Below are 25,253 nucleotides of genomic sequence, written 5' to 3' on the forward strand. Positions count from 1 at the left end.
TTTAAAACATTAAAAATGGCTGTCCGGTATAAAAGTCCCGTTTGACCTGGAGGATGGATGCTGTTGCAAACGCGCACGGTCCCCGAGAGACACCGGGAAGTCGTCTCCTAGCTTTGTGTTTCTCTGCATTTCTCCCCCCGTTCTGCACAGATCACTTGAGAGAAACATGCTCTTATCAAGCCCTGCTCCCCTCCACACCCCAGGGCATTGCTGCTTGCATTTTCAGAATGTGTCATCCTGTTCCCACTCACAAAGTCCAGGTTTGAGACACCACTGGGCATCACTGGAGAACAACCAGAGCTCTCGTTATTCAAAAACATCACTTTTCTCCTTTTAAGTGGATCAGAAACTGGGGCACAGCTGGCAAGAGCTGGAGGTAAGGGGCTTTTTAAACCCTCCAGTGAAAGAAGCTTGCTTGAAAAACAAAACAGAAAGAGTTCCTTAAATTTACCAGACCACTGAGCCCTGTATGAACCTAATTAAAGAGGACAAAGGACCATAAACCCAGGGAGGAATATTAGGGCAACATGAACATGCAGAAGCCATGTTGTTTGATCCCTAATTACACTATGGGCTCTCTGTCTAATAGACCTCTTGTCTTCCTTTCCCACAGAGCAATGTAACTGGGACATAGGATGGGCTGCAGATGACTTAGCCATGGTGCACATAGCACATGGAGTGGTGGCTATCTGCTACCCACATGTTTGATTTCAGACTGGCTCCAATTAATAAGATTGGGGAGGGAGGGTTGAGGGGAGGCAGAGAAGGGGGGAGCCGTCCTTTCGTGCTCATAATTCTCCTGTCACAGCTGGCTGAGCACTTTGAGCCAGAGCCAGCCTCCAACTGGGAAGCATTATGAGATTTCTTTTCCCCTCTGCACCCCCAGGAGTGGAAAAAACAGACAGGCTAAGGGGTCATCTTCATTCCTGTTCTTTTTATGCTAGTTCTCACTGCTTGTCTGTACACAGAGTTTATTCAGAGGAGAATGACAGGCAGGCTCTGGGCGGTAGGCTTCTTTCTGGTGCTACCAGGATGCTCTCTAGTTAAGCAGGAGTCTTCCACAGTGCAACTGAAAAGCAATGCCAAGTGCAAGGGAAGGGGGGTCCCGACCTTCCTGAACTATCCTGAAGCTCTGGAGATATGGGTGCAATTCTCTGCTCTGCCACCGCTTTCCTGTGTGACCTTGGGCAAGTCACTTGCAGTCAGATCCTATCCCACCTGTTAGAGGCTTATGCCTCACTGGGGCACCCAAGTGAAATCCTATTCCACCTTGCTATGGTCTCCAAAGAGCCATTAACATGTCTTCATTTATAACACTTTGGTCTTACCTGAAGTCTAAGTTACACAAAGCAGCGAGGAAGAAGAAGAGGTCTCACCCACTTTTTGCATTGTTCAGGGTGAAATAGGATCTCACTTAGACACTCAAGCACCATTTAACAGGTAGATGAGAATCTGGCCCTTACCAGCTATAGGCCTCATCTGGAAAATGGTCATTATTCCAGATTTCACAGGGGTGTTATAATGACAAGGACATTTAATTTAGGAAATGGTGAGGGGCTTGGATATGAGAGTAATGGCGCCACGTAAGTAGATAAAGTGGGCACAGCCGAGTCATCTAGGCTCTAGCCTAGGTGATGGACCATGATGCATCTGGCAGGAGAGCAGGAATCCTGTTTTGTGAACATTTCTGAAGTTCAGAGCGGTCTGTGAGTTCATTTAGCTGCAGCAGATCTGGCAGCAAAGCAGACCAGCAGCTCCACCCCAGCAAAGTGAATCCCTACTCTCCTCACACTTGCAATGTTTCAGATCTGCCACTTGACGCTGCGTGGCCAGAACAAGCAGACATGCACAGTTCAGGGGTCTTGCTTAGAAGCAGCAGCAGCAAGACGTGGCTAGGGTCTCTCTATTTGCCTATGGAAATGGCAGTCTTTCCTGGTTCTGTAACAGCTTCTGGAGCAGAGAGGGAAAACTGGATACGGTCTTCAGATAGTCCCTTGCAGGGACGGCTGAGAGGTATCACGTTTCTGGAACGAAATGTGCTGGAGGACTCTGACCTGCCTGCAGGTCCCACCAGCCTGAGCCAAGGTGTGAATTCAGATGGCTCTCGTCATCCTGGTTTGAAACTCTGTCAGGTACAGAAATCTCTTTGTCTGATTAATTTATGTGGCTTCATAAATAATTTAAAATACATAAAAAAAAAAAAAAATAAATAAATCAAATATACCCCAACTCTAATTTCCAAGTAAGAGGGTCTACACAGGGCATTTGAATACCGTAACTGAAGTGCTTTAACTACACTAGTATAATTATACCAGTATATAAAAACTCTCTTATGTACTAAGCCCTTTGTGGCTTAGATGGATGCAGGAGACAAACCCCGTCACATGGACCAGGCAGAGCTAGCAAGAACTGGGCAAACGGAAAGCAGTTGCAGTTTGAGTTTTGAGCAAGCTTGTGTCTAATGTCACTGAAAGTAGACCACTTTTCACCCCCAGTTCTGGTGACTGGAGCCTGATCCACAGCCTAGCTGAAGCCAGCGAGAGGCTTGGGTCTAACCTGAAGTCTACTGATGGTCAGCTGAAAGGCAACTGCGCTTCGGACCAGCCTTTTAATGAGGAACGAAGCACTCTGCAGCATGGCAGAGCCCCGACTTCTGCAAACCGAATACCTTGTACCTGCAGCTCATTTTTCAGCTGCAGTATGTTTCTTGGCAAAGTCAGCTCAGCAAACGCCCAGATTTATAGAGTTCTACCACATGGCGCACTCTTTCAGGGCCACATGAGCAGCGATTATTTAAAGCCTTTTACAGTGTACATAGCGAAGAACAAAGTGCACTTTTCCATTAAAGATTTAAAGCTTTTTTGTGGCAACATGCACGTCACCTTGAAGGACACTTTGGGTCTTGCATATAGATGCGTTTTTTGTGACTTCGATTGAAAGTATGCTTGTCTGGCGCCTGGGAAAGCTTTTTCTGCTGCCCACAAGTCACCTTTTTTTGACGGGACTATGAAACACCTCTTACCTTGGTGTCTCAGTGCCCAGAAGCACTCACTTGCCATTGTAATTTGAAATCACCAGCAGAATATCAGTGTCAACACTAGGAACCTGATTCCTTGCCTATAAAACATAGCAAGAGAGACCTGTAGCTGGAAGTAACCTGGGGGGTTTCCCACTCACCTAAACTTGGAGAGACAGCAGCAGGACAATGCGGAAGGGGCAAAGCAGTGTCCACCCTCCCGAGCACACCCTGCAGGATACCTGCTCTGGCTTGAAATAGGGAAGGGAGATGGGGGTGGAAATGGGAAGGAAGAAAAGCGAGTTAAAACAGATGCTCCAAGTGGAAGAAATGGAATCACCTGCCTTGGGGCTCTCCCCACGTCCCACTAACATGAATTTAACATTAATCTAGCAGCAATGAGTCTGATTTGCCTCCACGTTCATCGGTGTGATCAAACTAAGGCCTGTGGCAGTATTCCTAATTTCCAAGCTGTGCTGAGAAGAGAATCAGGGGTATAGGCTATAGCTGGGTTGGTCTAAGGACATAGGCAGACCAGGTTCTTTGGGTAAATTGGATCTTTTATTAGGCCAGCTAAAATAGTTGGAAAAATTCTTCTTTGCAAGCTTTTGGGTACAAACACCCTTCATCCAACTGAGGACGCACCTGCAGTGCACCTGGCCTCAGTCCAGCATTCACTGGGCTTCACCCCAGCAAGTGGGCTTACCTCGGTTTACCAGTTATAATTTCCCCCCTCTCTCCACTGATCATGTTTATTACAGGAACGGATGGTGCCGTCGTTTGTTGGTTAGCTTTTTCATCAGGTATTTTACTGAGATGCTGACAGTCCTCCGCTGAGCTGCACCCACTGGGCTTCTTTTCACGACGTGGCAATGGTAGGTCTTCCATGGCAGGAACTTACTGCGAGCACAGCGGGGAGGGTGTGTGGGGGTGGACGGGTAGACAGAGCGCATCTGCCTCCATTTAAAATCCCTAGCTACATCTTGGGCTCGGGCTGGAGGGGAAAGCAGTGTGCTCGGCACGACTGCACAAAGGCTCCCTGCCATGAAAATAAAATGCCACCAACTGACTCCAGTAGGAGCGCTTTAGTGATTTAAATGATGTACACGGCAGCAAACAGCTCGATTAATTCATATGAATTGTAACTACTTAGGGCTGCATTCATCTGGAATGAGCTGCACTCCTCTTTGCCACCGAAGTTACAAATGGTCCCAGGCTGCAGTTCCAGGTGATCTATTAGTCACACGTCCCCCATCCCAGAAACTAGCCCCACCACAAACTCCTTTTGTTTTAAAGATGCACATGTCCCAGCTATTGAGATCCAGACAAGGGCAGGTTCTTCTTGAAACCAGGCAGCTGGGCAAGGGGGTGGAAAAAATGTTGGTATGACGAGGCACTTCCCTGGAGGGAGCGGGTGCCAGCGAGCGCAAGACGTACAACTGGGCTGAAGATGGATCGTGCTTGATACAGCAACAAGGGGGTTGGAAACGGTAGGCTCTCTGTATATGGCAAGTCACTTGTATAGCCCATCTGTGTCACAAGACAACTGGACCCTAAGGCTGAACTTAGGGTCTCTGCACTTATTTGTCAAAAATCTGTGGATCTGGTCTTCTTTCCCCCCACCACTGGAATTCAAGCACTGAATTAACATCAATTCACCAGAGGTGCAAAACTATTACAGTGTGTGTAAGACAAATATAACAGACTCATTTCGCTGCTGAAATTATTTGTTAGATATGACCATTAAAAACAGCAGCCCAGGGCATGCAAGCTTAAATCCACTTATCATTGCAATTCTGTTTAACCTGTGACATTGCCACAACTTCTCTTTTGGTTATGAGCTTCAGATATCTCAATAAGGATTCACACAAGTTTAGGACTGGAAGGGACCTAGTGAGATCCTCAGGTCTAGCCCCTCTGCTCTGGGCAGGAAAGACCGCAGGGGTCAAATAACCCCAGCGAGGTGTGCATCCACGCTCCTTTTGAAGCTCTCCAGGGCAGGTGCCTGCACCACCCCCATTGGGAGTCTACTCCAGAGTCTGGTCACACGAACCATAAAGAAGTTTTTCCTTATATCCAGTCTGAAACCTTCTTCAAGGCATTTATGACCATTGCTCCTGGTTTTCCCCTGAGGCGCTTTGGTGAAGAGTTGTTCCCCTAGCCCCTGATGCTCTCCCCTGATATATTTGTAAGCTGCCACCAAATTCCCCCCACCCCCCAAAAGTCTTCTCTTTTGCAGACTGAACAGTCCCATATCCGTCAGCCTTGCCTTGCATGGCTTGCTCCTTGTCATAAATACCTTCTCCCCCACCCCCAGTCTATGCTAAACTTCTCTGCCCTTTGGTTTTGCAGGCCTGAGGAAGGCTAGGGGCTATCCATTTGCTTTCCCGCTTAAACAAACCACTGTCCATAAGCATAGCTGAGGACGGAGGAGGCATTTCCTGAAAAATTACACCATACAACTTCCAGCCCTATGTCACCTACACTGGGCACAGTGTAGGAGCAATGGAAGAAGGGTGGACCTTCAGCTAGAAGCACTGCTTGGAAATGCCTGACCTGCTGGGCCTGCAATTCATGATACAACGCAGAAGTGCCAGAATACGACCTATATTAACATGGGCCACATTAAACTCCTGTAAAATAAAAACACAACTGAGGTCTGCTGCTTAGGGTGAAGTTTGTCACTGTTAAGCTCTGTCGAAACACAGGCTTTACCACAGCCGGCTGACGGGCTGCTAAACCCAACCCATCCCTGCCGAATGGAAAATCCGGTTCTACCAGGGAAGGCGGCTCCTCGGGGACGCTGGGGTACGGTGCCACCTCGTGGCCTCGGCAAGTATCGACCAGTCTGTAGGGCAGAGGGAGACCTGGAGACCGGCAGAGCCGAGGGGCTCTTTGAGTAAGATCCAGAATCTGTTTTCTTTCATCACCTTGTTGGCACGCTCATCAAATCAAAGCACGCCGCTGAAACCAAAGAGACTTCCTTGAGAGTAAAAGAGCCCCTGTTCTCTCGCACACTCGTTTTCTGATCAGATAAGCTTCATGTGTGTTCAGCAAAGGTAAAGCATATGCTTTACAGTGGCATGTTTATGAACCGCCATGATAAGCCGTCTCCAAAGTGAGCGGGGTCTTCTCCAGAGGCAGGGGCTTCCACCTCAATTCCTGATCCAGTCCCGAGTGAAAGTTCAACCTGATAGTGCTCTCGTCTCGCTGCTTTTCCTGCGCCAGGTTAGGATTTGATGATGTGCTTTGTGGGTCTGGGACAATTTGTTCATATAGTTTTAGGAATAGGTTAGACACGCACTTGTATGGGATGGTTTGGATAGGGATGGCCCTGCCCGAGGCAGGGGTTGGACTAGATGACTCCAGAGGTCCCGTCCAGCCCGACTTCTCGGCGATTCTATGAATTGTTCCCGTGGGGAGGGAGAACGAACCAGAAGGACAACGGCTGTCCTGTCATTGCATGCAGCGCTGAAAGGAGCTGAGACACCATGGTGATGGTACCTACAGGGCATGCCCACACTGCCGTCATGCGAGCGGCTTGAATGTAGAGTAGAGATGCTCCAGGAGCCTTCACAATACCTAGCTCTGGCACCGGCACCAATCTAGCGAGTCTAACTGAGAATGCCTAAAACAGTGAGCAAAACACAGCAGAAATTCTCTCGTGGGGTGCATCTAAATGCACGATTAATGCACACAAATAAACTCCGGAGCTTATTGCTTGAGAGTTTATTCATGCACAGCACGTGGAGCCCAGTTGGAGCAGCCTGGGCTGGCAGGAGACCTGGGAGGGTCAGCCTGACAGCCCAGGGCTGCCTGGACTGGACTCAGTGTGCTGCAGAGGGGCTAGTTGAAGCACCCTTGTGCCCCAGCCAGCCACTCTGCAGCATACAGAGCCCAGTGGGAGCAGGTAGCCCCAGGTCCCCTGCCAGCCCAGGCTGCTCCAACCGGGCTCCATGTGCTGCGGAGTAGCTGGCTGGGGCACAACGGTGCTTCAGCATAGGGGCTGCCGGCTTGCTAGCCCTACACTGAAGCACCCTGTGCCCCAGCCAGCCGGGGCAATGTCTACACATGCACTGCTGCACATGAAGAGCATTTATGCACATGCTCTAGGAGTGTGCATGTGTGTGTGTGTGCGCATGTGCGCGGTGGTGGTGGGGGAGGAAGAGCATTTTAATTAAAATGGCTCTGAGAGCTGCTCTAATTAAAACACCCGGAGCGCCTTGTGCATCAGTGTCCCCACAGTTAACTGACAGCGGGCGTGCTTTAACTAAAGCTTGTTGAATGAGCTTTAAAGTGAGCCCAGCCACCATTTTTCAGCATGGGGACACTGATACACATGACACTGGAGTCTGCTGGAGCACAGTAATGACCGCACTCCCGCAGACTCAATTTATCGAGTCTGCTCCAACGTACTGTAATTACGGCACATCGGAGCAGTCTCGCTGCACGTGTGTAGGTGCCCAAGAACTCTGCCCCAGAGTTAGTACTTGTATTTTACAGCAATATTATTGTATTTTACAAGTACTACCCTGCTGCAGAGTTTATTAGTTTTGTGGGCCCTAATAGGGGGCACATGTGTAGATGCCAAAATGTTTACTGTGCAGTTAATAAGTCAACATCTCATGTAGATTCATCCACAGTGTATTTTGTTGCCCTGGTAGGCAGCCCCCAGTATCACAAGCTAGCCAATTTAAACCTGCTTGGGCTCTCTCTTCATTACACAGTAGTCACTTCTCTCACTGCAGAAAAGATGTGCTTGTTTAGAAAAAAAAAAAATGAACGGGGGCTCCCATTAACCTACTCCCAGCCAATCCCTGCTGCTCCTGCGCTAGCTGTATAAAACCTTTGACCAAGTCCATGCTTTTGGGAGGAGAAGGAGGGGTGGGGGGCTACCCCTGTATATTTTCACACAGAACCTATAGGGATAACATTTCCTGGCCACTCAAAGCTGTGCTTGCCACCCAAAAACTATGTACAAGGAAGAGAAGAGAATTAAAGAAGCTCCTCCCCTACCACCACCAAAATCCTGGTATCCTCATGTACCCAAAGCATTTAACTCAGCCCCTGCCCTCTGAACACACTCAGATAGTCTGAGTCCTGGGGAAAGCAAGCCAGCTACCTGGGTCTGTAAGAGGCCTCAGTACATTTGTTTCACTTGCTTCCAATCAACAGGCTTGTTTAATGATGATAAATGAGTAAACACTGACAACTTACTTTTAAGCCCCCTGGTACTCACTCCCCAGTACTCCTGCCTTTGCTCCCTCCCCACTGCCCTCCTCTGAGGGCTGCGGCAACTATCCCTCCCACTACTATGAGCTGCATGCTATGGATTGTGCTGGCCTTGGCAGCTCTGCCAGACTAGTGGCTATCCTGAAGGGAAGATGTCAGGCCAGCGTGACTGAGGCTTGCAAGCAGCCAACAGCCACAGGAGGTGGTGTGGCTTGCAGGACAGCCAGCTCCCTTTGACTACCCACCCCAGACAACCCTGTACCCTTCAGCATCTGGGCTAGCTGGGGGCAGCCTTTGGGCTGAGTGAAGCAAGGCTTGAACTCACACCTACAGGCATCTCTACTCCTCTGCCACCACAGCTCTTTATTACAGGGCTAGCAAAGCGTTGACTTCAGGGGGTCTTAGCACAGGCAGCAGGGGCTGATGGACAGGGAAATGATAGGCTGGAGGCCCAGCCCCAGCTCCCCAGCAGTAGGGTCCCTCGCCTGCTGAACATGAACTTACAGAGCTCCTTGCAGGGTTTTAGCTAAAAGAAGAATCCAAAGCAAAGCGCAGTTCTGAGCGACTAGTGTAATCCCCATCTGTAACAGCCAGCAGGAGAGTCTTATAGATTTGGGTTGGGAGCGACAATTGAGGAAGCCCTCCAGTTCAGTCCACAGCAAAAGACTTAACCTTGCACGAACCATAGTGTGCACAACACACGTGCATTACACACACGTTAGTCTATAAGGTGCAAATCTCCCCCACCTCCTACAGACCAACGCGTGTCGGAGCAGCTACGCACTGAAGTGCAGTGGCATCCCGCGTTGAAGAACATGCCACCATTTCAGAGGTACTCCCCGGACTGTGCTACAGAAAACCGCAAAACAGTCTGGTGAGAACCTGTTCAGGTGCCAGGCAGCTGCAGCACCTCTCTTGCCTCTTCACTACTGCAAGCTAGTACATGGTAGCTCCGCGGCCTGCCTGGCTCGGTGAATGCATAGGGGTTGCGCCGAGCTGAGCTCTTAACTGATGCAGGAGCTGGAGGTGCTCACAGGTGCCTGCCTGCAGAGCTGTAGTTCATGGTGACACAGTTACAGCTTTCCTTGATCACAGAGCATACTTTCCAGGTGGTCATCCATTCCCAAGCACCAGAACTATGAACCCCCTTGCTCTTCATACCACGTTCTGAAAGATTCGTGCTGCGTTTCCTTCCATGTACTCCACTCCCATGACCCTAGTTATGTTCTCTAGGTGCCATCGTGTACCACAGGCATCACACCATTGTGTTTAGAGGATTCATGCTGAACATCCCAGAGCCGAAATGGAGGCCAACGGCCTCATTATCAGACTTAATTCTGGTAGAAGAGCATGAAACCAGTGGTTTTCTCTAGGTAAGAGGAACCAGTTCAAGCCAACCCACACAGAAGGCCACCCCTGCACCTTTAGTCAATGAACACCACGATGGAAGCTCATCATCAGAGCCAGCTGTCAGGATGACAGGCAATTACAAAAGGTAGGACAAAGTTACCTAGCAAAGTACATTAACAATTTCTCACCACATTTCTTTCCCATTGCACTATTGCCTTCACCTGGCACCCTTCTCTGCACTGCTCTGTAACTGCCACTGTGTTTATAGTTATGTCCTGAGCAATCCCAAAATAAATGTAATTTAAAAGTCATGTCGTCTTCTGCAAGTTACCAAATCCTAATGCTTTATTTTCCAACCTGTATTGTTTCCCCAATCACACTTACTGGCTGCAAGGCTTCTTTCTTGTCACTATATCCATCCATCTACATATTCATAGATTTCTACCATGCCTACTACAGCTGCAGCCTCAGGGTACCAAATACAAGTGTTGAAGGCAGCTTTACTGTTACCCAGTTATCCTTTCAGTATCTAACAGAGGAACCGCTGCAAAATATTGTCAGAAATACCGACTGTTTGGTAAAAATTCCAAAGCTAAAGCATTGATATTTGGATAAATTGCCCTGGTGCTTCCATAGGCGAGCTTGCTAACAATGCATGCGTCTCCCCTCTTTTCAGTGGAAAGCTAGTACATCCCAGTCACTACCTATCATTTCTCTGACCTGAGTCAATGAAGTTAGCTATTTCTAAAGACTCACATAGGCCCTTGGAAGCAGAGCAAATACACGCATAACACATGATCCTCTGCTCAGAGATGCATTGTCACCTGCAAGTTGTTTGTCATTTTAAATGTGCCTTTGTAAACCAAGAGAAGTGTCCTTGAGGGTTCTGCAACCCGGCTGATTGGATCAGTTGCCTAAGTCCTTGGCAAGTATCACTGGATTCGCCGCTGTGTCAAAAGCAGCACACTGGTCTATTAAACCACAGGACAGGTGCCCAGAATGAAGGATGTGGCAACAACTCAGTGCAGAAGCAAAGGATTAAGGCACTGGAAATGATTTGCATCCAGGTAAGTGACATTAGAGAGGATTTGCTTCGCGATGCAAATCTTGCAGTGCGGGTACCATGTTACAATAAGGCTCAAAGCAAAAGGGGCTGAAGAGATTGGGACAGATTGCCCCGTTGTCTGAAAGGCAAAAGGGAGAAAAAGTATTTCCCAACAAGATGGATAGTGTGTGCTCCCAAGACTACACAATGGGTTTCAGACTCGGACAAATCTGCTCCCTCCCCCTGTTGGCTCTGGATATAGGACCAGATGCCTTGCTCGGGGGTGGGGGACAAAACCTTCAGACTGACCACAACCTTTCCATTTGATAATAGGTAAATGTATTGATACAGAGTGATAACAAAGAAAAAAAAAAAATAATAATGACTACAAGCAATTCTATACCTACCAATCCTAGGGCTGTCATCAGAGTCAAGGTGCATTTGGCCAGGACGTGGGCTTCACTCTCGGGTTCTCTCTTGAATGTCAGATGTCAGCAGCCTGGAGGTTGGAAGTCGAGGCCCACCCCCCTCAGTGGGGTGGATGAGACAGGCTGGTGGTATGCCATCTCTACATGGTGCCTCAAATTCTCCTCTTGGGGAGGACCCTTTTCAGGGACCCCTCTTGGGGCCAGGGACCCTTTGCTGCTCTAAAGTCCCTTCTTTTTTGCATTTTTTCCCCTCCTGATGACTCTTCACCTGTGGCTATCGCCAGTTGGTCTTTCCGTGGTCGTCATACTGTCCACGTTCTCTTCCATCAGCATATTCTTTTGTTTCACTTGAGCACATCCTAATTTGGGCTTTCCGGGCCTTTCCCTAAATTTGGTTTGTTCCCCCAAAACCGGAAAACTCAGGCCCTCACTTTAGGGCCTTATGAGCTGGTGCCACCTTATCTCATGTTTGGGAACAGTGCGGTGTACACCCACCCAGTTTCCCAGGCTCTGCATATATCTGGTGGCCTTGTTGCAGTAGGCACCCTGTCTGCTTTAAAGGATGATGTGAAAACTGTGTGACCAGGCCTTTAGAAATCATTTAACCCTGGCTGCCACCCTGGACTATTGTTCTAATGCATATATATATATAAGTTACCTACAAATCAAATTCCCAAAAGCAAACCCCCGAATACCATTGTCTAGCCATTACCCCCCAAGTTCCTCCCTGTGTTGAGTTAGGATGGGAGGGGGGGGAAAAAAAAAACAACACCTGGAACAAGTAGTAGTTCCTCAGTAACAAAATTCCTGCAACGCTTCCACCTGTCCCAAGCAAGGCAGAGGCGATGCATAGGGGGTGCACATGCACCCTCCCCACCCCGCCCCCGAGAGCACTGGTGCACATACTACCAGGCCGTGCTCCCTGTTTAGCTGGTGGGCAGGGGGGCAGGCAGGAGCACCAGTGTCCCACCCCGTGAACATTGGCCAGGGAGCAGGGCCGCCGGCAAAGGCGGTTGTGACGCTTCTGGAAGTGACCACAGGACTTCCAGAAGCGGTGCGGCCACTTTCCTGGTGAGCGAGATCAGCCTCCGGTCAGCGGGATCGGCCGCTGGGGGACCCACCTCCCTCCAGTCGCTGACTGTGTCAAGAGGCACCAGACACCCATGAAGCAAGGGGTTGTGCATGGCCAGAGCCATTAGCCATGACTGTCCCCTTTCCTCCCCCGCTCTGCCTCTAGCTCCCGAGGACAGAATTAAGATGCTCCATGCAGAGGGGCGACTCAATGCTGGCTGCTGAGGAGGAGTACAGAGAAACCAAGGCTCCTCTAACCCCTTCACCTGCAGTTCCCTACCTGCTTGCTCGCAAATCAGAAGGTATCAGATGACTACTGCCTCTTCCATAAATCAAGAAATGAGTGAAAGCTAAGAGCTGGCATTTTCTGAGGAGTGCCCAGAGTCTAAAAAAGGTTGAGAACCAGTGATCAAGCCTGCGAGTCCTTCAGGACAGGGATTGTCCACTGCTGTAAGTATGTAGCACCTAGCCCAAGGAAGCTTCATTCTTGGTTGGTCCTCAGGCCCTCCCATAATAAGTAATGCCTTCCAAGGAGCCCTTGTTATTCTAATTCTCACACACACACACACACACACACACACACACACACACACACACACACACACACACACCCCCCCCCCCACAACAAATACAAGGTTTAGAAGCTGCTTTGTGCATTGGTGGGTTTTAATGTTTTCCAGGGTTCAGAGCACACGCAGAGGCCAAGCAAATCTATTCTCAGTAGAAACATTTTGGAGGCTCACTCCAAACTCCATTATCATCCATATAATAGGCAGCTCCAGCAAATAAGAATGACACCATCAGATCTGCTGAAAATCTAGGCTACGCACCTTTAAAATAACATAACATCCATTCACAGAAGTTCTGTAAAGAATTGCACGCGTTTCATTGACCCCTGCGGAGGAAAGCGGGACCATATATGCATTCCTGCAGCAGAAGCAGTCTCATCCCCCCTCACCCCAGATACTCACAGGCTCTCCATCTTTCCAGTGCTTTGCTCGAGAGACAAGAGTACTGATATAATGTTTTATTAGCAGAAAAGAAATATAGGCTGAGAAACCTCTGAAGAGCTTAAGGATTTAAGGTACTATGGAAACCATTCTTCACAGGCAACGAGTAATGGCAGATTGTATGCCAGAAAGTGCCAGCAAGCGGGACAGTGATGGAACAAGCTACTCCTGTGCTTCATGGCCCAACGAGAGCTGCTGGGATGTCTAATTGAAAACATAAGTGCGGTGAAATCTATAGTTCTCCGTGCTGCTTATTCCAGAGTCCACATCACATTTTGAGGAACAGGCACAAGCTTGTTAAATTTAATAGATGGGCATTGCTACTTAAATCTATACCCAGTTAGTCTTTGAGGGAAGAAAGGATCCATCAGTTGTATGACATGAACCTTTTTTTTTTTTTAAAGAAACTCAAGGGTGTGATCAGGTCATTCAAGGTCATCAGTGCCATTGGAGGTTGAAGGTGGCAGGGGAGCCAGCTGCATTAGGAGCAGTGGGAATAGACCCAAGCTTTTTAGAGCATTCTGCCCCAAAGAGTGACTGTGTAAGTAGGGCTCTTTCCATCGTCTTCAATGGGACTTCAGAACCAGCCCAGCGAGAATCCTCAAAGGGAGAACTTAAAAATAAGAAATAACAATACTTTGACTTAATGTTTGCAGACTGTGCCTTTTCATTACCTCTGCCCCCATTCGATGCTGAGAACCTACAACGCTCAACAGCAGCTGAACCGAGAGCCCTAGCACTTGCATTTAAAAGCTTGGCCCCTTCTCAATGTGCTTATTTTTGCCTTTTAGGAACTAGAAAATTGACTGCAGCATTCGGGGACTCCCCATAAGAAGTGCTGAGCCATCGCTGTCCAACCCAGTTCACATTCAGTATACCCCGCACTGCTGCAGATGGCTCTTCGTTCCCCTCCACCGTGGAGTTTCTCTAGTCATGAAGAGCAGCTGTCAACACTGGATTTTTCCCCAGTACAAGCTCTACTAATCAACTAGGGAGGGTTGCGCCTTTATTTAATTTTTTTTTTTTTTTTTATGGGAAAGTAAATATTTGTTTTGCCCTCTCCCCCACTTCCCCTCCAACTAATATGCACCCATTGCCCCCCCATTTTGAATGAAAAAAACATTTTACCTAAAAAGTTGGTTTTCAAAACTCACAATTTTAAAAAGGGAGCTTGTTGAAAAGCCACACAACGTCAACAAAAATGAAAGTGTTGTAAAAAAGTGAAAATGTAGGTAGAAAAAGCAAGTTTTGGAGGGGATGAGGCAACTATTCCATTCACACACAAAAAGAGAGACCAGCCCTATTGATTATTTACAGAGCAGATCACAGGTCTCGTTGTTAAATACACACAATGAATACATGCAATTTCTTTTTCCATCAGTCATTTGCAACTTCCATTTTCCTCTTGCATTTGATAGGTTCATCATCACATTAATAATAAATAAACTGTTTGCTTTTTTCCCCAGCAAGCAGCTAAAAATTGTTGGCCTCTTTCCCTTATTGAGGCTCTACCAACAGAATCCCCAAGCAGTATCAACACACATGCTGAGTTACAAGACTCGTAGCTACAGTGATGTAGATCTTGAAAGTGACTTGCAAAGCTTTCACATTTATTCAGCTCAAGTGTCAGGGTTATTGAATCATAGGCAAGTCGAGTTGGAAGTGACCCCTCAGGAGGTCATCTAGTCCAACCCTCTGCTGAAGAAGAATTGTCCCTGACTGCAGGGTCTGCAGAGAGCTATTTCTGCCTTGCATGTCAAATCCCGTTTCCTTGACTCTTCAAATACTGGCTTTCATGGCACCACCCACCCTCACTGAGAAAACTGTCCCCGAAAGCTTTAAGCTCCTCCTGCTGCTGACATCATTAAAATCTGCATTTCCATCATTGGCCAGCAAATATGAATTTTCTAAGACACAAATGAGGCCTAGTACTTGAGTACCTAACAGCTCTCCATACCTATGACAATCTTCCCCTATGAGGTCTTGACAAAAGACTCTTACGCACAGAGACTACAGATGGTGGACCTCACTGTCTAGATTTCATAGACATTAGGGCTGGAAGGGACCTCGGGAGATCATCGAGTCCAGCCCCCCGCCCGAAGGACAGGAAGTCAGCTGGGTCATAGGATCCCAGCAAGATAAGCATCCAATTTACTCGTGAAGGTGTTCAATGTAGGTGCTTGAACCACCTCCGCTGGCAGACTGTTCCAGACCTTGGGGGCTCGGACAGTAAAGAAATTCTTCCTTATGTCCAGCCTGAAACGGTCTTGCAGGAGTTTGTGACCGTTCGACCTCGTCATCCCTTGGGGCACTCTGGTGAACAAATGTTCCCCCAGATATTGGTGGTCACCCCTGATAAACTTATAGGTGGCCATCAGGCCAACCGTGAGCCTGTCCTTTTCCAGGCTAAAGAGTCCCATGGCTCTCAGCCTGTCATCATAAGATCTGTTTTCCTGACCTCTGATCATGCGCGTGGCTCTCCTCTGGACTCTCTCAAGCTTCTCCACATCCTTTTTGAATTGTGGAGCCCAAAACTGGACACAGTACTCCAGCTGAGGCCTCACCAAGGCCGAGTACAAGGGGAGAATGACGTCCCAGGATTTGCTTGAGAAGCATCTATGGATGTAAGCCAGCGTTTTGGTCACTTTACTAGCCACAGCATCGCATTGCAGGTGCATGTTCATCTTGTGGTCAATGATGACCCCCAAGTCCCTTTCATCTGTAGTACTAGCCAGCATAGCACTGCTGAGCCTATAAGGATGCTGCAGGTTTTTCCTCTCAAGGTGGAGAACCCTGCATTTTCAGTGTTAAACACCATCAGGTTCTCGTCCACCCATTTGCTGAGCCTGTCCAGGTCAGCCTAGATCACCCTCCTCTTTTCTGGGGTGGATGCTTTGCCCCAAAGTTTGGTGTCATCGGCGAACTTGGCCAGTCTGCTCCTGACTCCAATGTCCACATCGTTAATGAAGATGTTGAACCATATGGGTCCAAGGACAGAGCCTTGGGGACCCCACTAGTCACAGGGCACCACAACGAGTGACTTCCAGCAATTACTACCCTCTGGGGCCAGCCCTGGAGCCAAATTTCCCTGCCAGTGGATCATGGCCACAATTGGCCGGTTTCACCAAGAGGTGATCATAGGATCATGAAAGGCTTTTTTGAAGTCAAGATATATAACAATCTCTTCTCCCTTGTCCAGGTGATAGGTCGCCTGGTTGTAGAAGGAAATGAGATTGGTCAAGCAAGACCTACCCACAACAAACCTGTGCTCTCTAACCCTTAGGATGTTAGCCTGGACCAGTCCATTAAGGATGGCCCCTTTAATAAACTTTTCTAAGACCTTCCCCGGGAATAGAAGTCAGGCTGATGGGCCTGTAGTTTGCCTACTCAAATGTGTCCAGGAAAAAAAACTTTCCAAGGAGGAATAAAGAACTGAAAAAAGGAGGAATACTTAAGAGACTTTGCACTTCCCAGCTAATGTAGAATTGCTAATAGAAATGCTCTGACAGCTCAGCCAGTCACCTTTAGCTCCACCTCACCATGAATAAGATGGAGCCAAGAGAAGGCTGAACTTGTGGTGCAAGAGGCCCAGATCTCAAATTCCAAATTAGCTCTATGAATATTATTGACTGCTAACTATAAGATCAGTACAGACACAACCACAACAGCACAGGCACAACTCTGTTAACCATGCTGGGACAGCACCTCCAAGACAGGGCCATTGTGCTAGGCACTGCACAAACATATACAGAAATGGTGGCGACAGTCCAAACTACGAGGCACAATAGGAGAAGGAAATGAATCCATGCTATCTGGAGAAGAAAGCCAGGATCAGCATCTTGTTCCCAGTATCTTTTAGGTTCTTACCCCACCCTATTCTGAGCAGCTCGCAATAAAAACAACCCACAGGACACAAACACCCCAAAACTCAAGATTTCCAACTGCCCCTTCAGCTCCCAGCCGCTGTCTCCCTGCCCAAACCTCCACACAAAAACATCCTCTTGCCAATCCCAACCACACCTCCTATTTACCACTCTCATCCAGATACAAGAAACTTCTTCCCGTGTCCCAACCCTACCCTGTTACCACCTCGCCCCCAGCAGAGATTTCCCCACCCTCCTCCAACATCCCCTATAAGTCCACACATCCCCTTCCACTGAGGGACCCCGCTCCCCCCAAAATACACCCACTCTTCCCCCCGCTCCCCAAACACTGAATTCAAGAGAACCTTAATAGAAAAGTTTAATAGAAAAGAGAGAGACCATCAGTGCCCACCTGGGGCAATGCTAAAAGGGTTTACTTAACCATTGCCCTTCCATGGCACCTGCCCAGGGAAGCCCAGCAGCTCTGTGGGCTGGCTGGGTACCTCTCCCTCCTTTCAGGTGGAGGAGATAGCGTCTGAGCTAGGCCCCAGCCCTCCCCCAGAGGAGCGGAGCATGGAAAGAAAGGAATAATACAAGCCAGATATGTTCTTTAGTGTAATCTCATTTATGAAAACATATGTTGGGTCCTGTATCCCAGAGAAGAGTTGAAACAAGTGTGACAGACTTACCCAATAGAGCTCCAGTGTGTCCAGGGGCTCAAGAATCCTCAATCCCGATTGGTGGAGCTAGTCCACCAAATCAGGAACAATGCATCCAGGGACTCAAGAATCCTCAATTCCGATTGGTGGAGCCAACCCACCAATCAGGAACAAGCTGGGGAAAGCAGGCATCACCCCTTTCCCAAAGGGAGGGGGAGAGAAGCTCCCCGCCCGGATTATGAACTTCAGTACAGCAGGTTCGTCAGACATCGGGGCGGAGCCCCCGAAACGTATAAAAGGAGAGCATGCTCGGCCCTGGGGGAGGCACGGTGTGGGATGGCGAGGACAGAGGAGCTCTGGGGAAGACCATCATTTGGGATCCTGCCTAAGACTCGACGGTGTGTGGATCAGCGCACGGTGCTCAGGCTCTAGGAGCCACTCAAGGCGGCTTGAGCCTGCGAACCCGGCAAGTGGCTGGGCGGGTAGCGTGTGGGTCAGCACATGGAGAGCTGACCCTGGGAGCGACTCGAGGCTGCTCGGCCCCCACATGGTGCGCAGGCCAGCGCGTGGAGAGCTGACTTCAAGAGTAGCTCCAAGCTGCTCAAGTTAGCCCTGGCACATGTCCACATCCCAGGGCCCTAAAGAGGAGGGGACCAGGAAACACCCCGTGGGGTGATGAGTGCACCCCATATTTTGTGACTGATGTTTGCTTCATCCTGTAGATGTTAATATATTTATGGGTACTCCTGAAGGGGGGTTATATGGGTTTACCTGTTTTCATTACCAATATATGTGTTTACTGTATTGATGCCTTGACTTACCTGTTCCAGGGTGTTAATGTTGAGCTGTGCAGGGAGGTTAATTATTGCCTACGCTGTAGTTCCCAGTTACCCGTTCTATGTTTTGCAGTCCTCTGAAGTGGTACAATGTGTTGACTGCAGGTTATTGTATATGGTGTCACATACCAGTTCTACTGTAAATATTTATGGTCTCTTATTCCTATTTATTTTTGGATAGCAATACATTTGTATATAGTTAAGTGCACTGTCCCAGCCTGGCTCTATAGAGAAAAGAGGGAGCTGCTCCCCAGTGGCAGGCCCCTCTCACAGCACTTTTGCCTGACCACCCCATCCTTTTCACTTGTGAACAGGGCATACCCCTTGGTGTACCCGGGCTACACAAGCAGCGGAAGTTTCCTGGCTCAGAAACACACAGATCTGCTACTCCTGCAAGCTCTGTGCCCACACATTTCCATCTCTCTGCTTCCTCTCTCTGCTAGAGCCTCCAGCTTGCTTTCTGTTTTCAGTTCCCAAAGGCAGCAGCCCAGTGACCTGCCTTAGACCACAGACCTCCATCTATGGCAATCATTGCAAAGTACCCATTGGTAGACCTGAACAAGATGGTGACCGGACTGATACCAAGATGAGGGGACAGGAGAAGAACCAACAACCATATTTTGGTCAACAGCAGGTCACATCTTTCCTGCCATCTGGCTACTTTCAAATATTTATGTAGTTCCTATACCGCCCTGGATTGCCAGGCTGAGAGATCACGTGAAAGAGTGTACGCTCAGCAAGTATAGAGATGACAACAAGCTGCAGGGATACCTCAAAATAAATCTCCTGAGGTTCAGCAAGGACAAGTACAAAATCCTGCACTTAGGACAGAGCAATCCCATGCACCAGTACAGGCTGGGGATGGACTGGTTGGGCAGCAGCTCTGCAGAAAAGGACCTGGGGGTGACAGCGGCCAGTTGGCTGAATACAAGTGAGAGTGTGCCCTTGTTGCAAAGGCAGCTAATGGCATACTGGGCTGCATTAGTAAGAGTCTTGCCAGCAGATTGAGGGAAGTGATTATCCCCCTCTATTCTGCACTGATGAGGCCACATTTGGAGTACTGTGTCCAGTTTTGGGCCCCTCCACCACAGAAAGGATGTGGACAAATCAGACAAACTCCTACAAGGGGCAACAAAATAGTTTGGGGGATGGTGCACATGACTTCTAGGGAGAGACTGAGGGAACTGGGTTTATTTAGTCTGGAGAAAAGACAATGGAGGGGGTGGGGGCGGATTTAATAGCAGCCTTCAACTACCTGAAAGGGGGTTTCGAAGAGGATGGAGCTGGACTGTTCTCAGTGGTGGCAGACGACAGAACAAGGAGCGATGGGTTCAAGTTGCAGCAAGGGAAGTTTACATCAAATATTAGGCAAAAAACTCACAATGAGGGTAGTAAAGCACTGAAACAGGCTGCCCAGAGATACTGGGACATCTCCACCTTTGGAGGTTTTTAAGATATGTCTAGACAAAGCCTTGGCTGGGATGATTTAGTTGGGGCCGGTCCCACTCTGAGCGGGGGCTTGGACCAGATGACCTCCCGAGGTCCCTTCCAACCCTCATTTTCTATGGTTGTATAATTCAATGTGTTCAAACAGAGGATTTCACACAATGCTAATCCCCTGCGATGCGTTGCCCAGCCATCACACAGGCATTGCTTTGAACATAAACAACTCAGATTTGCTGTGCAACAAGAGCACAAGGTGAATGTAGGGATGGGGAGCATATGATGTACTAACGAAAAATACTCACCACTGGGTAAACAGGGTCAGAAAGGCCCTAGCCCAATTCAGAAGCTGAATTAAGCATCCTTCCATCTACACCAGGCTTTTGGGCCAAACTCCAGAGAGGCTGAGATCTTGGAGTAAATGAAAGCAAGCGAAAGAAAGGATTTCTACCTCCTCCCCTTCCCTCCCATTGCAGCTACATTTCTCACCACCAAGAATGAGCTTAAACTGCCTGAACAAATGGAGGATTTCAGGCACTTGCACCAAACACAGCTCTGAATAAAAGCCAGGGTATTAGACTACCACTGTAGCTACATGTCACCACTGAGCTTTACATGACAGCAGAGTCACCAAGACCCTCGAAACAGAATAGATTTCTTAAACTAAGCTTCCTACAATAGGAAGACACACACACACACACACACACACACCTGCCAGCTCCCGCTCCCAGCCTGCAGCACAAAGCAGTAATACTTCTAATAAGGAGAAAAAACTCTCAGACATTCAAAGCTTGATCATTTCAATCACTATAAGAAAACACTGACGTGGTTAAGTGTGCTTTCCACATTATCTTCTCTTATTTCCATTGTGCTCTCCGGGCAGTATTGCCTCCATGAAGTAACGACCTATTTGGGACCCATGATTATTTTTCTTGCTTTTTGCATTTCCTCCAGTGTTACCTCCTGCCACAACAGCATTGAGGAGGAGCTGCAGTTGCTAGTCAGGCCCCAGCGTGTTTATCCAATGGATCACCTCTTTAATAAGCCTCCTAACTACAGTCCAGCTGTTTGGAATGGCACCAACTGCTGGAGCTCATTTATCCCCATTACGGGGGACCCTGTCGGCCTCAGCCATTTTGTCAACATGCGGAGGATAAAAAAGGAGGACAGGACCGCTTACCACAGATTGAAGAGCTAGAAAAGGACGCTATCCTGTGATATGCAGAGTGGGAGAAGTGAGAAGCAGCCCCATGCCAACCAGATGGCAATGAATTGCAAGGAGAACATCCTCCACATGGCCTCAAAGGCTAGGGGTCAAAGTGTTTCCTGCCCTTTCCGAACGGGTCAAGAGCAAAAATGTTAGGAAGACATCCAAGGGGATGGGAGCACAGTGTGCCAAAAGGTACTAGTCATAGGAGCAGAACCAGTTGCAAATCAAATTGCCTCCTAGTTTCATATGACAAAAATAGCATGCAGCTACAGCACCCCAAGGACACCGACATCAAAATCATCCCCAACAGCAAAATGATGGCATAGCAACCCAGTAATAGGGAAGCTCCAAACTTCTTTCATAGATTTCATCAACATTAGGGCTGGAAGGGACCTCTGAAGATCAGAGTCCAGCCCCCTGCCCCAGGGGCAGGAAGTCAGCTGGGGACATAGGATCTCAGCAAGATAAGCATCCAAATTTCTCTTGAAGGCATTCAACGTAGGTGCTTGAACCACCTCTGAAGCAGGCTATTCCAGACCTTGGGGGCTCGGACAGTAAAGAAATTCTTCCTTATGTCCAGCCTGAAACAGCCTCACAGTAGTTTATGACCGTTCGACCTCATCATCCCTTGGGGCGCTCTGGTGAACAATCGTTCCCCCAGAGCCTGGTGGTCACTCCTGATAAACTTATAGGTGGACATCAGGTCACCCCTGAGCCTGCGCTTTTCCAGGCTAAAGAGCCCCATGGCTCTCAGCCTGTCATCATAAGGTCTGTTTTCCTGACCTCTGATCATGCGCGTGGCTCTCCTCTGGACTCTCTCAAGCTTCTCCACATCCTTTTTGAATTGTGGGGCCCAAAACTGGACATGTACAAAGGGAGAATGACATCCCGGGATTTGTTTGAGAAGCATCTATGGATGTAAGGCAGCGTTTTGCTCGCTTTACTAGCTGCAGCATCGCATTGCAGGCTCATGTTCATCTTGTGGTCAGCGATGACCCCCAAGTCCCTTTCTTCTGATGTGCTAGCCAGCGTAGCACTGCTGAGCTTATAAGGATGCTGCAGGTTTTTCCTCTCATGGTGGAGAACCTTGCATTTTTCAGTGTTAAACACCATCAGGTTCTCGTCTGCCCATTTGCTGAGCCTGTTGAGGTCAGCCTGGATCACCCGCCTGTCCTCAGGTGTGGACACTACCCAGAGTTTGGTGTCATCGGCGAACTTGGCCAGTCTGCTCCTGACTCCAATGTCCACATCGTTAATGAAGATGTTGAACAATATGGGTCCAAGGACAGAGCCTTGGGGGAGCCCAGTGGTCACAAGGCATCACCACCATTGACTTCCATCAGCCACCACCCGCTGGGTCCGCCCACGGAGCCAATTCCCCAGCCAGCAGTTGACCAGTTTTGCCAAGAGGTAATCATGGGATACTAGATCAAAGGCTTTTTTTTTTTTTTTTTTTTAAGTCAAGAGATATGACATTAATCTCCCAGGCGATAGGTCACCTGGTCGTAAAAGGAGATAAGACTGGTCAAGCAAGACCTACCTGCAACAAACCCATGCTGGCTATCCCTCAGGATGTTGCCGTCAGCCAGTCTGTTGAGAATGGCCTCTTTAATAATCTTTTCTAAGACCTTCCCTGGTATAGAGGTCTGGCTGATGGGCCTGTAGTTTGCCAGATCCACTTTCCTCCCTTTCTTGAAGATAGGCACCACACTGGCCTTCTTCCAATTGTTGGGCACTTCGAGAGCACCAGGAGCTCTTGACGATCCATGCCAGGGGCTGACCTATGATGCTCACCAGCTCCTTGAATATCCGGGGCTGTAAACTATCAGGGCCAGCTGACTTGAAGGTATCCAGCCTCTCAAGGTGTTCCTTCACAAGGTCAATATTGATGGAAGGCAGGGGAAATCTCCCTCACCCAGACCTCCTTCACCCAGGCCCCGCTGTCCCATAGTAGGCAGGGGTGTCCTGTGGGACTGATGAACGACCAACGCAAAGTACCCATTTAATAGGTTGCCTTTTTCCTGGGAGTCAGTTGTCAGTTGCCCCATCTGGTTCAGCAGGGTCCAATGTTGCCCTTGCTTTTCCTCTGGCTCCCCACATATCTGAAAAAGGATTTTATTGTCCTTGATACTTGTAACTAGTTGGAGTTCAGTTGCAGCCTTGGCTTTCCTGGTTTGCTCCCTGCAGGACCAGACCAGTGCAGAATATTCCTCCTTGGAGGTGGATCCCATTCTCCATCCTTTGTAGGCCTTTCTTTTTAGACTTGGGAGGTCTGCTAGGTCCCTGGAGAGCCAGGGGGGCTGCTGTGCCCTTTTGCTGCCTTTCCTCCGAGATGGAATAGACTTAGCTTGTGCATTGAGGATTGCTCCCTTGAGGAGCAGCCACTGTTCCTGAGCTCCCCTCCCCCTGGGGTCATGGTCCCTTAGGGCCTCACCAACAAGCCTCCCGAGCTTGTCAAAGTCGGCTTTCCTGAAGTCAAGAACTTCTGTATTGCTGACTGACTTGCCAGTTTTACGGCAGATGGTGAAGGTGATCAGCTCATGGTCGCCGTCACCCAGCTTCCCTTCGGTCATTGATTAGGTCATCCCCGGTTGCCAATAGGAGGTCGAGCAGCGCTTTACCTGACTCAGGAGGTCTACAGGCCAGTGAGAGGTAGAGGTCATCCATGCAGGAGAGGAAGCTTTGCGACCGCTCAGATTTAGCTGAGCGCTCTTCCCACAAGATGTCTGGATAGTTGAAGTCTCCCATGACAGCCATGGACCTGAAGCATGCGGACTCAGCCAATTCCCTGGCAAACTCCTGGTCAAGCTCTTGACTTTGGGTGGGAGGTCTGTAGTAGACTCCCACCGTTGTGTCCCGTGCCATGTTCCCCACTGATTTTAACCCAGAGGGTCTCCAGCCATCTACCCTGGTCACCAATGTCGGCTTGCAGGGGTGCATAGCTTTCCTTGACATAAGGGGTGGGGGCGTAGCTCTCTCTGTCTACTCAATCTCTCCTGTACAGGGTATAGCCATTTATACCCATGGTCCTGTCATGGGTGGAGTTCCACCAGGTCTCTGTTATCCCTATGACATCATAATTTTTTGTGCCAAGCAGGAGGACAAGTTCCTCCTGTTTATTCCCCAAGCTCCTGGCATTTGTGTACAGGCAGGAAAGTGTCCCCTTGCCTTGCCTGCCAGCTGTTTCAGGGCTGGGGCAGGGGTGGATTCCCTTAAATGCCTTGGCCTGCTGGCTTTGCAAGGGTTGCTCAGCAGGCCAGCAGTGGCTGTAGTCCCCCCATCCCACAGCGGGCTTAGTTTAAAGCCCGGTGGAGCAAGTCAGTCAGTCTGGCTGAGAAGAGCCTCCTCCCCAGCGGAGAGAGGTGGAGGCCATCCCTTCTCAGCAGCTCGCTGCCTCTCTTGCCAAAGAGCGGGCTCTGGTCATGGAAGCCAAAGCCTTCCCAATGACAAGGGGAAACTATAGGCCAGTTAGTCTTACCTCAGTCCTGGGTAAGCTTTTTGAGAGAATTATCATTGATGCCAAGGTGAACATGGGCCGGCAGTGTGGGGACATGGTCAGGAACAGTAAGCACACCTTGTCGTGCATCCACAGATGCATCTCGAGCAGGTCCAAGGAGGTGATCCTCCCCCTCTATGCAGCACTGGTCAGGCCACAGCTGGAGTACTGCGTCCAGTTCTGGGCACCGCACTTCAGGAGGGATGTGGACAACATGGAGAGGGTCCAGAGGAGGCCACTCGTATGGTTGGGGGCAGCAGGGCAGATCCTATGAGAAGAGGCTACAGGACCTGAACCTGTTCAGCCTCCACAAAAGGCTGAGGGGGGACCTGGTGGCCATCTATAAACTTACCAGGGGGGACTGGCAGTGAATGGGAGAGCCCCTGTTCCCCCAAGGGCTACCAGGAGGGACTAGAAATAACGGTCACAAGCTGGCAGAGGGTAAATTTAAGCTAGATATCAGGAGGTGCGACTTCACAGTCAGGGCGGCTAGAACCAACTTCCAAGAGAAGTGGTGCAGGCACCTACCCTGGGGGGATTTAAGAGAAGGCTGGATGAACACCTTGCCGGGGTTGTTTGACCCCAGTACTCTTT

The sequence above is a fragment of the Crocodylus siamensis genome, chromosome 5, assembly GCF_052110815.1.
Source record: "Crocodylus siamensis isolate JL-2025a chromosome 5, ASM5211081v1, whole genome shotgun sequence".
Lineage (NCBI taxonomy): Eukaryota > Metazoa > Chordata > Crocodylia > Crocodylidae > Crocodylus > Crocodylus siamensis.